The sequence below is a fragment of the Oryx dammah genome, unplaced genomic scaffold (genome assembly GCF_014754425.2).
Source record: "Oryx dammah isolate SB20612 unplaced genomic scaffold, SCBI_Odam_1.1 HiC_scaffold_4, whole genome shotgun sequence".
Lineage (NCBI taxonomy): Eukaryota > Metazoa > Chordata > Mammalia > Artiodactyla > Bovidae > Oryx > Oryx dammah.
In genome coordinates this window covers 1,203,255-1,220,971 of record NW_024070188.1, presented here as the reverse complement: position 1 = coordinate 1,220,971, position 17,717 = coordinate 1,203,255, and positions in this window count along the sequence as shown.

The following is a 17,717-nucleotide window of genomic DNA, read 5'->3' as shown; positions in this document are numbered from 1 at the left end:
CAAGCATAGATCTCTCCAGCTGTGTCTAAAATATATAGCATCAATCAAAATCACTTGTTAATTGTTCTCTCTCATATCCTGCTTTATGTTTAAATGAGATCATTCCAGCAAGAACTGGAACTTCCTTCAATCATTAAGAACAAACCACAATATCCCTTTCAAGGTAAACAGGAAACTGTCTAAAGTTGTTGCTGGGCTGCTGAAATGTTCCCATTAGAATAGAAATTCTCTCATGAATACACAGGTTGACCAATTTGAATTGAAACTTCTGACTCAACTCAGCCAGTGATGTCATTTCCTCTCTACAGTTTAGGTGTTTTGTATTTGATTTTTGCATATTAACCTGAAGAAGGGGCCATTAAAGTTCGAAGGACCACTCTGCTCCCTGTAGAGGGACAAAGTCTCTCCATCTGCCTTCCTATTTCCGTGGTCTCTTCATTCATATTATCTAAGTTAATGCTCTCAAAATTCCTATGAGCTAGAGTCCCTCTTATCATTTAATGAATAAGCTGAGGCTAATGGATTTGCAGAAGGTCACATTTTCAAATGGGTCACATTTTCAAATGGCAAAATCAAGACCAAACCCCATCTAGGTTTTCTAACTCTGTAGTACCCTCCCTCTCACTCTACACAAACTATCTTTTTTATAGAAAAATATGACATTTTGGAATACATTGTCCGGAAAACTAGAAAATTTTATTTTATTTCACATAGAAATATACTTAACAGTCTTAATTGTGATTGTGAATCAGTAACACTGAAGAAGAAGAAAAGCTGAGTGTAACTGCTATGTATCTGTTAAAATGTCTAGGGCATAAATATACATCTTAGGGTAACACTTTTTCCTGAGGAGAGTTTGTGGATACATTATCTCATTTCCTGTGGCAAAGCTTTCTTGTCCTGGCTCTGAATGCAGACTGAGACGCAGAGCCAGAGTGTAACTCCTGACGGAATCCTGGCAGCAGAGTCCTGGCTTCACTACAGCTTGCTGTCACCCAGAAACCCTAAGGAAATATGCAAATGTTCAACAGATTTGCAAAAGTGGATTAAAGTGTGAACAGTGGTTTTCTTTTTTTAAAATCACTCACACTGACCTTAGTTCTGTACATAACCTTGACATCTTACTAATGCACATGAATAATTTCACCATAAATTCACAAGGGAAAGGAAGCAGGTATTGTTTGTCATTATTTCCGTTTAGCCTAGTTCCTTGCCTGTATCTGTAGGTGCTTCATAAGAGTATGAATTTAGTATAAACGTATGTCTGAAAAATCATTGCTATTATGAAGAAAATGTCTCACTTCCTCACTTCCCCCACACCTTGCTTCTAACAGGGGGTAGATTGTACAATAATCAGTGTGGTGGATATGAAGAGGCAAAGACAACAAAGAGACAAATTTATCTGCTTAAGGAAAAAGGGTGAAGATAAAGAAATATCAGAAAAGGATTTCAGGAAGTGGAAAAAAAGATAAAATGAACTGGAAAAACTGCAAGATGAAGTTTTCATGGAGAAAGCAAAGACAGAAAAATAATTTGGAGAGGAACAGAACAAGAATTTCTAATTTTTTTTTAAGGCTTACTTTATGGTTTTTGAGCTCTCCGTTGCCCACAAAATATTTAGTAAAATCTGTTACTCCCTAACATCATGTCATCAGATTTGTTTCAAGAACATCCAAAGAAATTCTATGTACCTCAAAGTAGGAAAAAAAGGTTGCTTAGATCTGTGTTCACTAGCTTAGTGTTTATAGTATCTTTTCATCATATATGCAACTTCACAGACTTTTAGAATGAGAAACATCCTCAGAGAATCACTATCTAAACCTCTATGCATATAGAAAGGGAAACCAGACACAAAGAAATTAGTTTACTTTTACTCTATTTCATTAGATCTAAGAGTCATTGTAAGAAATACCATTTTTTAATATATCACCAAGGAATAAAACTAAATGCCGTTAATTAACCTATAGCACAATGCTCTTTACAATTTAGAATTTTATTTTATGCTTAATGAAAAAGCTATCTTAGAAGAACATGTTAAAAAGATACCATGAAAATATATCAGTCAAATCCAAAATGTGAGAAATTCTGTTATAAAAACAAAACTGTTTATTTAACAACAGCAAAAATAGCATAAAGAAACGGTGAACTATTATAGATTAAAAGAAAGTTGAAACATACTAACCAAATATAACATGTAGATCTTATTTGAAACCTATTCTAACAAACCAAATGTACAGATTAATTTTTCAGGTAGCCAGGAAAAACTGAATATAAACAGGGCATTAATTTTTATTATAAAATTATTAATACTAGTAAGTGAAATAATACTATGAAGGTTATGGGTTTTTCAATTATTTATGTGTTAGAAATATATAGTAAAGAATTTAAAAATGATGTGATATCTGGCATTTGATTTTGAATCCTGTTACCCATGCCAAAAAAGAAGAAAAAAAAAAAGAGCAAGAATAGATAAAACAAAAATGACAGGAAATTGGTCCCTTTAGAAGCTAGAAAATAGATATAATTGGGTCCTTTATATTATTACCTTTCCTGAATATGCTTTAAAGGTTCTGTTGAAAAAAATGTTTTTAAAGCTTTTCATATTTATTTAGGCAGGAGTTTTATTATATACTATATATTAAAACATATAACATATAAATAAAATGTGTTGTTTTTAAAGCATCTCACATTCAAAGCCAAACATTTCTAAATCCCTTTTTGGAAACTGTTTTATAATTTTTTTATAGTTTTAGATTTACTGAGCCATTGCAGAGATAGTACAGTGTTTTATAGTTATATAGTACAGAGTATATATAACCATATATATTTGTAACCAGTTTCCTTTTGCATTAATATCTTGAATTAGCATGATATATTTGTTGTAATTAATGAACTAATACTGATAAATTATTAATTTAATTGTTTTAACTAAATGTAACTATTTATTCAAATTTCCTTAATTTTTACTTGATGTCCTCTTTATGTTCCACAATATCATCCATTACATAGCTTTACATTTACATTTACCATCTCTTCTTAGTCTCCTGTTAAGTGTGGCAATCTCTCAAATTTTCATTGTTTTTAATGACATTGGCCATCTGGGGCTGGAGAAGGCAATGATACCCTACTCCAGCCCTCTTGCCTGAAAAATCCCATGGATGGAGGAAACTGGTAGGCTGCAGTCCATGGGGTTGCTAAGAGTCGGACACGACTGAGCGACTTCACTTTCACTTTTCCCTTTCATGCCTTGGAGAAGGAAATGGCAACCCACTCCAGTATTCTTGCCTGCAGAATCCCAGGGACAGTGGAGCCTGGTGGGCTGCCGTCTATAGGGTCTCACAGAGTCGGACACGACTAAAGCGACTTAGCAGCAGCAGCAACAGCAATCTGGGGCAGTATCATTCAAGTATTTTGTAGAATGTCCTCTATTAGGATTTGACTTATTTTTCTCTAATGATTAGACTGGAAGAATAGATTCCAAGGAAGAATATAATAACATATCAAGCGTACATATTATCAAGATGCCATCACATTTGAGTTGACCTTCAATACCTCCCTGAAGCCATCTTTGTCAGATTTCACCACTGTAAAGTTCCATACTCTATGCTTTGGAAGAAAGTTGCTCTGACCTTCCCATATTTTTATTTAATGGCTGAAGAAAACATTCTTTTTGTTTTTCTTCTTAAATTTTTTTAATTTTTTTTAAATTGAAGGATAATTGCTTTGCAGAATTTTGTGGTTTTCTGTCATACATCAACAAGAATCAGCCAGAGATACATCCATACTTTTATGCTCCACCTCCTTGAGGGTGGAGTATCTATGTAGCATATTTTAAATTCTTTAACAGAGATTTGTCTCTTTCTCTCCACTGCAGGCTGAGTCTTTACCAGCTGAGCCACAAGGGAAGCCCAAGAATACTGGAGTGGGTAGCCAATCCCTTCTCCAGTGGATCTTCCCAACCCAGGAATGGAACCAGGGGCTCTTGCATTGCAAGTGGATACTTTACTGAGTTATCAAGGAAATCCCATTTATTTACTTATCCAATCATTTATTTAATTTCAGTTTGGAGTCACAGATATTTATTTTATATTTCAGATTATGAAGTGAAGTGTAGTTGCTCAGTCGTATTTGACTCTTTGCAACCCCATGGACTGTACCCCACGAGGCTCCTCCATCCATGGAATTTTCCAGGCAAGAACACTGGAGTGGGTTGCCATTTCCTTCTCCAGGGTAAATTCTCAACCCAGGGATCAAACCCGGGTCTCCCGCATTGCAGGCAGATGCTTTGCCATCTGAGCCACCAAGGGAAGACCACTTTGGATTATGGTCCAATTCAATTATTATTTACTCAAATTATTCCAGTTTCGACCAGAGCTCTTCATTTGGTCCCAGTGTTTTATTAACACACTCTTAGCATTATGTTGTTGTTTTTTTCCAATACTTCTTTATTCACTGTTATTATAAGATTCTTCAGACTCATATATTTCCTAGCCCAGCACAATCGCTGTTAATTGAGTCATCAGTATCCATTTTTTCCCACATAATTTGTCCTCTGCATTATCAAGAATATTAGTGAAGAAGTGTATAATATAAGAGTGTTCCAATGCTGTGCCATGGTTTTCTTCCAAGACGTTGACACCCATTCTGAACAGGACTTTTGACATAATATCAGAACATAACTTTTTTATACAGCTGTGAACATGTTTTCTCATGTGCTTTCAGTTACAACTATTTCACATCTGCCAGATGGCACATAGCAATTACAAAATCCTTTAGCACAGTTCTCCTGGTGACAAATTCTCTCTTTTTTACATGGAAATTTTCTTACTTAAGTTTCACTTTGAAGACTCTTTTGGTTGGATATAGACTTCTAGGTTGGTAGTAATTATTTTCCTCTAGAATCTAGGTCCTCAGCCCAAATACCAGTGGGGGGGGGGCGGGTCTCAGTCTCATAACTGAACTAAAATTATTACTGAAATTCTCTCTCTCCCCCCCTGGCTGGAGACATTCAGCACTTTAACGATTTAAAAATCCAGTGTTTTCTTTCTTCCATAATTTCAGTCAAGAAGTTAGCTGTCTATCTTAATTGCAGTGCTTTTAGTATTCTCTGTCTCCGTTCTCAATTTTTCCCCTTTTGGTTTTACTTGTTTTTCTATAATATGTCTGGGGTGGATATCATGTGACAAAAACATATTTGGAAAATTCTCAATCACCATATTATTAAATATTGATATTATCCAATTCTCTCCACTTTATCTGCTATTCAAATATAGCTGTGTTTATTTAAATCATATCTCACACTGTCCTGTGTATCTCAGAGTTTCTAACCTTGAATCTGGCTATTTCCTTTCCTCCTTCTTCTAGGACATATATTCTTTTTTCAGTGGTTTCTAATATGCAGGCAATTCATCCACTGAGGATTTTTTTTTCTCTTACTATCCTATTTTCCTCTGATATAATTTAGCTATATCCACTTCTCTGACAAATTTTCAATCATGTCTTGAATTCCTTGAAGATGTTCATCATAATTATTTTAAAATCTGTCCATGATAACACATAATTATTTGAATTCCCTGTGGGTCACTTTCAACTTGTATTGTTTTTCTTTGACTTGAGTTATTCTTTGTTTTGTTTTGTCTTGTTTTTTTTCATTTGCCTAGATATTTTCTCATGGAATGTCAGATATTATATTTGAAAATTTGCCGAAACAGTTTTAAACTCTAAATTATGTCAAGTCTATCTGACAGGATTTATTTTTGGCAAGAAGCTAGACTAAGAAAAGTAGAATTTTTAGACTAACTTAATCAAATTAGTTACTGAGATAATTTGAAATTGGACTTAAATTCCTTGAAAGGTGCTATTTTGATGGATTACTGCTAAGCTGCTAAGTCACTTCAGTCATGTCCGTCTCTGTGAGACCCCATAGACAGGAGCCCACTGTCCCTGGGATTCTCCAGGCAAGAACACTGGAGTGGATTGCCATTTCCTTCTCCAATGCATGAAAGTGAAAAGTGAAAGTGAAGTTGCTCAGTCGTGTCTGACTCTTCACGACCCCATGGACTGCAGCCTACCAGGCTCCTCCATCCATGGGATTTTCCAGGCAAGAGTACTGGAGTGGGGTGCAAAGGGTAGGGATTGGGAATACAAACAAAAACTTATATTTTTTCAACTATACCTAGTCTCATAAGATTCTGACTCACAGTTTTGCCCTTCTAGCCTAAGAAATCTGTTGGGAGATTTGTTTAGCTTTTTATTTTCTCAGCCACCATTTTCAGAATCAGAAGATTTCTCTGGACAAAAGCAGCCTCAAATTCTGGGATCACATTTCTATGGTTCTCACCTCTCCTGGATATTGACCTCACAATTCCTTACTGTGTTGGTTCCTTCATAAGGCCTTAATGTTTCATCCACCTTATTCAGTTGTTCTAAATGGGAATGTTGGTCCAAACTATTTACTCATGATGGCCAAGAGTAGAATGTCTTACACTCACATTTCTAATATTAAGTCATACTACTTCTGCCCTCAGTGACTGATATTATAAGCAAATGATAATATCAAAATAAATTAAAGTCACTTATTATTAATTATCAATTTATAGAATCAGCATACAAACAAGAAATACTGACTATAATTGGGAAAAATATAAATACTCTAAACTTTAATCATAGAAAGTAACTTTGTAGAAGCTAAGAAATAAAGTTCAAGAAACTTTTTTAAAAAGTTTCAAATAAACAACTTAACTGCCATCTACATGAATTGGGAAAAAAGAATAAGCAAGAGGAAGGCAATAACAAAGATCAGAAAGGAAAAAGAAACTCCATCAAAAAAAAAAAAAAAAAAAACAGAAAAGATCTATATAACCAATAGCTGATTTCTTGAAAAGATAGACAAAATTGATGTCATTAGCAAGGCTCCATTAAGACAAAGAGAGGATCTAAACAAACAAAATAAGACATGAGAGGAGAAGTAAAAGTGATATTACAGAGATAAAAACATCATGAGAACAAAACTATAAACAGGTATATGACAAAAAATAGAAACTTAGAAGAAATGGACAAATTTCTAGAAACCTATAAACTTCAAAGAATAAGTCAGAAAGAAATAGACATCTAAACAAACTCCTCAGTGAAGATGAATTTGTAGTTTAAAAAACTGCCAGGAAATAGCAACCCAGGCCTGGATGGCTTCACAGGGATAGTGTAGCAAGCATATGAAAAAGAGCTAATACCTATCCTTCTAAAATTATTCCAAAAATTTGAAGTACAGGAAATACTCTCAAATTTATTCTACAAGGCTATTACTCTGATATCGAAACCAAACATGCTACAAAATATGTATGTAAAAATTCTCAACAAAATAATAGCAAACTGAATTTAACAATACATAAAAAGTAATATACACCATGATCAAGTGGATTTAGTCCAGGGATGAGAGGATGGTTCAACACCCACAAATCAACCAATTATGATACATTGTATTAATAAAAGGAAGGATTAAAAAAAATCAAATGATCATCTCAATAAAGGCAGAAAAAGTAATCAATAAAATTCAACATCCATTCATGATAAAAACTGTGACCAAAGCTGGCATAGAGGGAAAATATATCAATATAATAAATATATCACAATATATCATAATATTCAGGATAATCTGTCAGCTAACATCATACCACATGAAATGCTGAAATCTTTTCCCTTAAAATAAAGAACTAGACAAGTGTACTCAGTTTTACCACTTCGGTTTAACACGGTATTAGAAATTCTAGTCACAATGATAAGAAAAGAAACAAATAAATACCTTTAGAAGAAATAAAAGGCATCCAAATTGGAAGGGAAGAAATAAAACTGTCACTATTTGCAAGTAACATAATACTGTACATTGGAAACCTAAAATGTCCACAAAAAATTTGAAATTTAATAAATGAATGCAGTCAAGTTATAGGGTTAAAGTTTAATATAAACAAATCTGTTGCTTTTCTATACACTAATAATGAACTACCAGAAAAATAAAGGAAACAAATTCCTTTTAAAATCACATCAAAAATAATAATATACCTAGGAATCAACTAAACCTAGGAGGTGAAAGATCTATATGCTCTAAGCTATAAAACATTCAGTTCAGTTCAGTTCAGTTGCTCAGTCATGTCTGACTCTTTGCGACCCCATGAATCGCAGCACACCAGGCTTCCCTGTCCATCACCTACTCCCAGAATCCACCCAAACCCATGTCCATCGAGTCAGGGATGCCATCCAGCCATCTCATCCTCGGTCGTCCCCTTCTCCTTCTGCCCTCAATCCCTCCCAGCATCAGGGTCTTTTCCAATGAGTCAACTCTTCGCATGAGGTGGTCAAAGTACTGGAGTTTCAGCTTCAGCATCAGGTTTTCCAATGAACACCCAGAACTGATATCCTTTAGGATGGACTGGTTGGATCTCCTTGCAGTCCAAGGGACTCTCAAGAGTCTTCTCCAACCCCACAGTTCAAAAGCATCAATTCTTTGGCACTCAGCTTTCTTCACAGTCCAACTCTCACATCCATACATGACCACTGGAAAAACCATAGCCTTGACTAGATGGACCTTTCTTGGTAAAGTAATGTCTCTGCTTTTGAATATGCTATCTAGGTTGGTCAGAACTTTCTTTCCAAGGAGTAAGCATCTTTTAATTTCATGGCTGCAATCACCATCTGCAGTGATTTTGGAGCCCCCAAAATAAAAATTCTTTCCCAGGAACATGGAATATCTCTCCATCTGTTTATGTCATCTTTGATTTCTTTCATCAGTGTCATAATTTTCTGTGTACAGTTCTTTTGTCTCCTTATGTAAGTTTATTCCTAGATATTTAATTATTTTTGTGGCAATGGTGAATGGGATTGATTCCTTAATTTCACTTTCTGATTTCTCATTGTTAGTATATAGAAATGCAACTGATTTCTGTGTATTTATTTTGCATCTTATAACTTTGCTAAATTCACTGATTAGCTCTAGTAATTTTCTGATACTATCTTTAGAGTTTTCTCTGTACAGTATCATGTCATCTGCAAATGGTGAGAGCTTTACTTCTTCTTTTCTAATATGGATTCCTTTTATTTCTTTTTCTTCTCTGATTGCTGTAGCTAGGACTTCCAGAACTATGTTGAATAACAGTGCTGAAACTGCACACCCTTGTCTTGTTCCTGATCTTAGGGGGAATGCTTTCAATTTTTTACCATTGAGATTAATGTTTGCTATAGGCTTATCATATATAGCCTTTACTCTTTTGAGGTAGGTTCCTTCTCTGCCTAATTTTTGATGAGTATTTAATCATAAATGGGTGCTGAATTTTTTCAAAGGATTTTCTGCATCTATTGAGATGATAATATGGTTTTTATCTTCCATTTTTTAATATGGTGTATCCCATCAATTGATTTGCCTATATTGAAGAATCTTTGCATCCCTGGAATAAACCCAACTTGATCACGGTGCATGAGCTTTTTGATGTTTTGCTGAATTGTTTGCTAAAATTTTGTTGAGGATTTTTGCATCTATGTTCATCAGTAACATTGGTCTGCAGTATTCTTTTTTGTGTTTTCTTTGTCTGGTTTTGGTATCAGAGTGATGGTGGCCTCCTAGAATGAGTTTGGAAGTGTTCCTTCCTCTGCAATTTTATGAAAGAGTTTTAGAAGGATGGGCATTAACTCTTCTCTAAATGATTGATAGAATTCTCCCGTGAAGTCATCTGGTCCTGGGCTTTTGTTTTTTGGGAGATTTTTGATCAGAGTTTCAATTTCAGTGCTTGCAATTGGGTTGTTCATAATTTCTATTTCTTCCTTATTCAGTATTGGAAGATTGAACTTTTCTAAGAATTTGTCCCTTTCTTCCAGGTTATCCATTTTATTGCCATATAGTTGTTCATAATAGTCTCATAATCCTCTGTATTTCTGCATTGTCTGTTGTACCCTTTCCTTTTTCATTTTTAATTTTGTTTATTTGATTCTTCTCTTATCTTCATGTCAATTTTGTTTATCTTTTCAAAGAACCAGCTTTTAGTTTATTAATCTTTATTATTGTTTCTTTCATTTCTTTTTCATTTATTTCTGCTCAGATCTTTATGATTTCTTTCCTTCTACTAATGTGGGGGGGAGGTTTGTTCTCTTTTTTCCAGTTGTTTTAGGTGTGAATTTAAGCTGTCTATTCGATGTTTTTCTTGTTTCTTGATGTAGGATTGTATTGCTGTAAACTTCCCTCTTAGAACTGCTTTTGCTGCATCCCATAGGTTTTGAGTGCCATGTTTTCATTGTGATTTGTTTCTAGAAGTTTTTTTTTTATTTTACTTTACAATTCTGTATTGGTTTTGCCATACATTGACATGAATCCACCACGGGTGTACATGCATTCCCAAACATGAACCCCCCCCCCACCTCCCCACAACATCTTTCTGTGTCATCCCCGTGTACCAGCCCCAAGCATGCCGTATCCTGCATCGGACATAGACTGGCAATTCGATTCTTACATGATATTATACATGTTTCAATGCCATTCTCCCAAATCATCCCACCCTCTCCCTCTCCCTCTGAGTCCAAAAGTCCGCTATACACTTCTGTGTCTTTTTGGCTGTCCTGCATACAGGGTCATCATTACCATCTTTCTAAATTCCATATATATGTGTTAGTATACTGTATTGGTGTTTTTCTTTCTGGCTTACTTCACTCTGTATAATCGGCTCCAGTTTCATCCATCTCATCAGAACTGATTCAAATGTATTCTTTTTAACGGCTGAGTAATACTCCATTGTGTATATGTACCACAGCTTTCTTATCCACTCATCTGCTGATGGACATTTAGGTTGTTTCCATGTCCTGGCTATTATAAACAGTGCTGCGATGAACATTGGTTATTTAGAAATGTGTTGTTTAATCTACATGTGTTTGCATTTCTTACAGTTTTTTTCTTGTAATTGATATCTAGTCTCACAGCATTGTGGTCAGAGAATATGCTTGATATGATTTCAATTTTCTTAAATTTACTGAGGTTTGATTTGTGACTCAAGATGTGGTCTATCCTGGAATATGTTCCATGTACACTTGAGAAGAAAGTGTATTCTTCTGCATTTGGATGGAAAGTCTTGAAGATATCAATAAGATCCATCTCATCTAATGTATCATTTAAGACTTGTGTTTCCTTATTAATTTTCTGTTTTGATGATCTGTCCATTGGTATGAGTGGGGTGTTAAAATCTCCTACTATTATTGTGTTACTGTCAATTTCTCCTTTTATGTCTGTTAGTGTTTATCTTATGTATTGAGGTGCTCCTGTGTTGGGTGCATAGATATTTACAATTGCTATGTCTTGCTCTTGGGTTGATTCCTTGATCATCATTCCTTATTTCTTGTAATCTTTATCCTAAGGTCTATTTTGTCTGATATGAAGATTGCTACTCCAGCTTTCTTTTGCTTCCCATTTGCATGGAATATATTTTTCCATCCTTTCACTTTCAGTCTATATGTGTCTTAAGGTCTAAAGGGGGTTTCTTATAGACAGCATATATATGGGTCTTGTTTTAGTATCCATTCAGCCAGTCTGTGTCTTTCGGTTGGAGCATTGAATCCATTTACATTTAAAGTAATTATTGATATATATGTTCCTATTGCCATTTGCTTAATTGTTTGGGGTTGACTTTGTAGATCTTTTTTCTTTTCTTGTATCTCTTGACTATCTAAGTCCCTTTAACATTTGTTGTAAAGCTGGTTTGATGGTACTGAATTCTCGTAACTTTTGCTTGTCTGAAAAGCTTTTTACTTCTCCATCAATTTTGAACAAGATCCTTGCTGGGTATGGAAATCTTGGTTGTAGACTTTTCCCTTTCAGTACTTTAAATATATCCTGCCATTCTCTTCTGGCCTGCAGAGTTTCTGCTGAAGCTGTTAAGCAGCTTGTATGTTTCCCTTCTTTGTTACTTGTTGCTTCTCTGTTGCTGCTTTTAATATTCTTCTTTTGTGTTTAGTCTTTATTGATTTAATTAGTATGTGTCTTGGCATGTTTCTCCTTGGGTTTATCCTGTATGGGAGTCTTTGTGCCTGTTGGACTTGACTGACTATTTTCTTTTCCATTTTTGGGAAATTTTCAACTATAATCTCTTCAAAAATTTTCTCATACTCTTCCTTTTTCTCTTCTTCTTGGACTCACATTATTTGAATGTTGGTGCATTTGATATTTTCCCAGAGGTCTCTGGGGCTATCCTCAGTTTTGTTCATTCTTTTTACTTTATTCTGCTCTTCAGAAGTTATTTCCACGACTTTGTCTTTAAGCTTACTGATTCGTTCTTCTGCTTCAGATATTCTGCTATTGATTCCTTCTGCTGCTGCTGCTGCTAAGCACTTCAGTCGTGTCTGACTCTGTGTGACCACATAGACGGCAGCCCATGAGGCTCCCCCATCCCTGAGATTCTCCAGGCAAGAACACTGGAGTGGGTTGCCATTTCCTTCTCCAATGCATGAAAGTGAAAAGTGAAAGTGAAGTCGCTCAACAGTGTCCAACTCTTAGCGACTCCATGGACTGCAGCCCACCAGGCTCCTCTGTCCATGGGATTTTCCAGGCAAGAGTGCTGGAGTGTGGTGCCATTGCCTTCTCTGATTGATTCCTTCTAGAGTATTTTTAATTTCAGTAATTGTGTTATTTGTCTCTGCAAGTTTATTCTTTAATTCTTCTAGGTCTTTGATAATCGATTCTTGCATTTTCTCCATTTTGCTTTCAAGGTTTTTGATCATCTTTACTGTCATTATTCTGAATTTTTTTCAGGTACTTTGACTATTTCCTCTTCATTTATATGGATATCTGTGTTTCTAGTTTATTTCTTCATTTGTGTAGTATTTCTCTGTCTTTTCATCATCATCATCATCATTATTATTATTATTATCTTATTGTGTTTGAGGGCTCCTTTTCCCAGGCTTCAAAGTAGAATTCTTTCTTCCTTTTGGTTTCTGCCCTGTACGGTTGCTCCAGTGGCTTGTGTAAGTCTCTTACAGGGTGAGATTTGTGCTGAATTTTTGTTTGTTTGTCTTTCCTCTGATGGGCAAGGCTGAGTGACATGGTAATCCTGTCTGCTAATGACTGAGTTTGTATTTTTGTATTTTTGTTTCGTTTGTTGTTTGGATGAGGCATCCTGCACAGGGTGCTATTGGTGGTTGGGTGATGCCAGGTCTTGTATTACAGTGGTTTCCTTTTTGTGAGTTCTCTCTATTTGATACCTGTTATGGTTAGTTCTCTGGTACTCTAGGGTCTTGGAGTCAGTGCTTCCACTCCAAAGGCTCAGGGCTTGATCTCTGGTAAAGAACGAAGATTCCACAAGTAGTTTGTTATGGAGTTAAGTGAGATTAAAACAAATATCTAAAAAAGAGAAACAAAGGATGAACCCCAGACAACTGGCAGATACAAAATCAGGCAAATAATAATTAAAATAATGGAATATACACACATACATATATACCCATGAACAAAGTCAAAACAGTCCAATAAAAATAAAGTATAACAGATTGACCCGGCAAACAAAGGAAATAAAAAGTTATGTTTACCAGTTAAGAACAAAATAACTAAAGCACAAACTGGAAAATAAAACTAAACCAAGTGCCAAGTGGGAAATAAAGCAATGAAAACAAAACTAACAAATATATTGAGAGGAAAGGAAAGAAAGAAAATAAAGAAAGAATAGATATGCAAAGTTAAATAGAAGTAGATGAAGAAGATTTATATATATTAAATATTATCTGCAAGGGAAAAAAAAGAGTAGGAAAAGCAAACAAAAGAATAAATGTCGAAAAAATATAATATGTTTAAAAAATTAAAAGTTAAAATTATAAAAAAGAGAAAAGATTTTTTTTTAAATGAAGAAGAAAGGAAAAAGGAAAAGAACAAAAAAAAAGGAAAACTCCACAGAACTTCAAAAGCCCAATGTAGATGCAGAGGTTTATGATAACCATAAAAACTGTGGCTGAAAATACTTATACACACAGACACACACAGACACACACAAACACACACACACACATATACACCCATAAGCAAAATCAAAACAGTTCAACAAAAATAAAGTACAATAGATTGACAAAAGATACTGGAGGACAGAGGAGCACGACATGTTACAGTTTATGGTGTCACAAAGAGTTGGACACAAATTAGCAACTAACAAGAGCAACAAAAATCTAAGTACAATTAATACAAGTCACAAAGACAAGCTGTTCTGTTGAGACCTGTGGTAACTGTTCTTGAGGTTTATTGTTCACATGCTCAGAAAAAAATATAAAATCTGAATACTTATTCAAACTACTTAGAAATTTTCCCAGATAAGAACAGTAGCAAATATGTTTTCAAAAACAAAAATATTTTGTCAGTGACTCTAAATGTTTGATTCTTGTGGCCTCACTTTCTGGGCATAAATGTAATCTTCCAGGAAACTTAACTATGTTATAGAGGAGGTGGAGAACATTTTAACCTTCTGTAGTACATAGAACATCAACAGTTGGAGAGAAGGACATTTTTGTACAATCCCCACGGAACAGAAGTTAATAGAAGGCCATAGGTTTATATATTGGAACCATCAGATCATTTTTAAATTTTATTTTTATTATAGTTTAGAGATTAGTTTGAATAAATATTCTATATGAATCTTATCTGAAATAGAGTCTAACATTTTTCTTGATAATTCTTGTTTTAAACATTGAATAAAAATGGTTAATAATATTAATTACTGAGAAGTATTTCTGGCATATAGTTGTTGAAATTTAAATAATGCCCATCAGTTCAGTTCAGTTGTCACTCAGTCGTGTCCGACTCTTTGCGACCCCATGAATTGCAGCATGCCAGGCCTCCCTGTCCATCACCAACTCCCAGAGTTCACTCAGACTCACATCCATCAAGTCAGTGATACCATCCAGCCATCTCATCCTCTGTCGTCCCCTTCTCCTCCTGCCCCTGATCCCTGCCAGCATCAGAGTCTTCTCCAATGAGTCAACTTTTCACATGAGGTGGCCAAAGTACTGGAGTTTCAGCTTTACCATCATTCCTTCCAAAGAAATCCTAGGGTTGATCTCCTTCAGAATGGACTGGTTGGATCTCCTTGCAGTCCAAGGGACTCTCAAGAGTCTTCTCCAACCCCACAGTTCAAAAGCATCAATTCTTTGGCGCTCAGCTTTCTTCACAGTCCCATTCTCACATCCATATACGACCACTGGAAAAACCATAGCCTTGACTAGACGGACCTTTGCTGGCAAAGTAATGTCTCTGCTTTTCAATATGCTATCTAGGTTGGTCATAACTTTTCTTCCAAGGAGTAAGCATCTTTTAATTTCATGGCTGCAGTCACCATCTGCAGTGATTTTGGAGCCCCCCAAAATAAAGTCTGACACTGTTTCCACTGTTTCCCCATCTATTTCCCATGAAATGATGGGACCAGATGCCATGATCTTCGTTTTCTGAATGTTGAGCTTTAAGCCAACTTTATCACTCTCCTCTTTCACTTTCATCAAGAGGCTTTTTCGTTCCCCTCACTTTCTGCCATACCTAGCTATTATTTTCAACTGAATATTTAGTACTGCATATATCATTCTTGCATGAGCTCATACATGTGTATTCTTTATATATTTTATTATCAATTACCATCACATGGTTTTCTTTTAGGAGTTGCTTTTAAAATGTCAAACTCTTCCAAAATCATTTGTGTTGATGATAGGCTCACAGGCATTATTAATGCCCAGTATAGCTTCACAGACTTGAAAATATTTTTGCACTGAGATCTTCTTTGTTGTATATTTATACTCTCAGAAGTTATGCCAAAATGACTATGTGTGGCACAGGCATGGTATACCTGCATACCTATGGCTGAGGCTTTCCTATTGGCTTGACTATTCAGAAAAAAAGTTCGTATTTATAAAGACACTGATTGATCATAATTCTGGGTTGGGGGAAAATGTTTGAACCCAAGGAAAGCAGTAAGTTTTTCTGTGATCTATGTCTGTAGCTAGCAGTCTCTAATCCTGGCCAAATTTTTGGTCATAAGTGGGGTCTTGGCAAGAAATGTGGTTGAATTGAAAAGTTATTCCCATGTCAGCAAAATTTCAGAACACATGCCCCACAGATGGTATGCAAGTGTCACTTTGATATATAAAATAGAACACATTTTAAAGTCAGTTCTTTTACTTACAAAAAATTGGGTCTATAGAGCACAGAATTCAGTTTTCATGTCATATCAATCAATCGGTGTCAGTCACTATCCCAGCATAGTAGCTAGTTGAGGAACAGATTTCACTAAAAAAGGGCTTGCACAATTAATCAAGTGAAAACTTTTAGTACCTCAATCTTTGCCATACCATCTCCCTCATTTTCCTATCTAAAAGTTTAATGATAATAAAGATTATTCTAACAATAGTTTATATTTCATGTCAATGTATGGCAAAACCAATACAGAATTGTAAAGTAAAATAAAAAATAAATTAAAAAAATTTAAAAAAATAAATAAAGTGTCTAAATACCAAATTTGGAGAATTTGAATTAAAGAAATTGATGAATCAAGGATTGGATCAAGATGGTTGAGGAATAGGATCTGGAGTTCACCATCTTCTCACAGATACATCAAAAATACATCTATATGTGGAATGACTCTCAAGGAACATCTATGAATGCTGGCAGAAAACCTTAGACCTCCAAAAGGACAAGAAAAACTCCACATAACTGGGTAGGGCAAAAGAAAAAAGGAAAGGAACTTGGATGGGACTTGAGCTTCTAAGAGAGAGAGCTGTGAAAAAAGAAATGTTTCCATATACTGGGAAGTCCTCTTACTCGTGGAAACAGAGGGTGAGCTTCAGACCCTCAGAGGAGCACAACAACAGGTGTGTTAAAGGCAAGGTGGAGAAAGATCTGCACAGAGGGTTGGTGCCAACCAGCACTATCCAGCCAGAGACATTGTCTGCTTATTTGTTGGCATGGATCAGGGCTGAGTACTGTGGTTCAGGCGTTGGAGTTCAGATCCCAGGACAATACTGGGACCGACTGCATAAAGACAGCCTACGGAGGCTAGGGTGTAGTGTGCAACAGGTGAGGAAGTTTGGGAAGCAGCCTGGACCTGCCAGAGAGGTAAGGGACCATTGTTGGGGGCACACAAGGAGAGGGGGGCCCGCCATAGGAGCCATGGCTGCCATCTTGGATCCCAGAAGCAGGTACAGACCACTGCCATTGCTGCCACCACCATTGCTGGGGATTCTGTGAGCAGGTTCGGTCCCCAACTTTGTAGAAGCCTGCACAGCCCACCACTGCTGAGAGTCCCGTGATGTGGGGACAACTTCCCCAGGGCTATATGACTTGTGGTTGCAAAGGAACTCACAGCTGGAAGCCAACTGCTGCTGGCTGCTGCTGCCCTCCTGGGAGCCTGGGAGCTGTGCACCTATGCACTTGCATACCCCCTATCAAGGGGTAATAGCCAGAACATGCTGAGGAAAGAGATGGCAGGCATCCAAACCAAAACAGCCCTCACACCAAAAAAATATTAAACCCACACAAGCTCCACAGAGATCCTACCACTGATAAATAGCCCTCTAAGACTAAGGTAGATAATTGTTTCTCCTAAACTCACAAACTAAGATAACTATTACCAAAATGAAAAAGCAGAGGAACCACTCTCAGTTAAAAGACCAAAAAAGTTCCCCTGAAGGAACAAATAGTGAAACAGATCTCTTTAGTCTAATAGACAAAG